This window comes from Cyprinodon variegatus, unplaced genomic scaffold (genome assembly GCF_000732505.1).
Source record: "Cyprinodon variegatus isolate N-32 unplaced genomic scaffold, C_variegatus-1.0 Scaffold2377, whole genome shotgun sequence".
Taxonomy (NCBI): domain Eukaryota; kingdom Metazoa; phylum Chordata; class Actinopteri; order Cyprinodontiformes; family Cyprinodontidae; genus Cyprinodon; species Cyprinodon variegatus.
Window position 1 is genome coordinate 29,471 of NW_015152830.1, and position 1,365 is coordinate 30,835.

The following is a 1,365-nucleotide window of genomic DNA, read 5'->3' on the forward strand; positions in this document are numbered from 1 at the left end:
GTCAGCTAAAGATCTGTTTTGGTCTCTATACTTTAATTAAATAAATCAATTCAAGCTAAAACGTAAGAGGCTATACTGAGCCTGATCGATTTGTATCAGAGATTTTCTTACCTTTTAGAAAAATGTCACTTGGGGTAAAACTCCCCTTGCAACCCTGATTTGCAGTTGTATAGCTCACAGCATTTTCATGGACAGGGCTTTTTTGTGGTCTTCAAAGCGACGGGGTCCTTGCAGGGTTTTCATAATGAGTACCGCAGGATAGACCAGGGAGAAGCGCATATGTTTGTTGTGTAGAAAATGTTTGCATTTGTTGAACTTCACACGCTTGTCACTCAAAAGCTAGGAGTAATCCGCAAAAACCATAACACAGTGATCTTCCCAGGAAACGTCGCCCAGTTTACGTTCAGCCTCAGCGATGCGATTACGGTCTTGGAATCTCAGAAATCTAGCAATAAGCGTCTCGCTCACGGAGGCTGGTCACCGTCATACCTCTTTGGCAGAGCTCCAATTCTGTGTGCCCTCTCAATTTCCAGTCCCTTTTGGAAATCCAGGTTAAAAATCTTTGGTATAATTCCTTCCAAAAAATGCACAGCATCATTCTCCTCACAGCCCTCAGGGAATCCTACAAAGTGCAAATTATTCCTTCGTTCTCTGTTTTTTATGTCATCTTGCTTCTGCTGAAGTGCCGCAACTTCATCAGCAGTGGCCCCAGGGTTAGCCTTTCGCCTCTCGTGCTCATCTTCCAAAAAGCACAGCCGGTTCTCCACCTCACCAATCCGATCAGCTATGTCAGCTATCTTGCTCTCCGTAGCCCTTGTGCTAATCCGTATTTCCTCCAGTTTCTTATCGTGGCCGTCAGACTTCTCCACTATAAGAGCCGAGAGCCTAGCTAACTCCTTAGCCACCTCACCGGGAATGTGCCTCGGTGCCACCGCCTCAGTCTCCTCCATATCATCACGCAATGGCGAGGCCCTCTGGCTAGCTTGGTTAGCACTAGCTGTTTCGCACGCCTTGTGCGCACTAGTCCCAGAGGCAGGTTTAGCGGAATTTCTGGTGACATTTGGTATGGCAGCGACAAAGAAATGTTAAGAAATGTTATCCAAGATATTGTAGTGCAGATTTATATTAATCATCCAGATTGTCTGATTTCATTAGAACTGACTTTATTTCTCCTCTAATCACAGACTTGGTGGCTGTTCTCTCTATGAGGCTGAATGGGAAGTCGTGGCCTCAGCTCTGAAGTCCAACCTTCATCTGACTGAAGTGGAAATAGAGACGATCTATGGAGGTAGATCGTTTGGAGACTCTGGAATGAAGCATCTGTGTGAGATACTGGAGAGTTCAATCTGCCAAGTGAAGAGACTG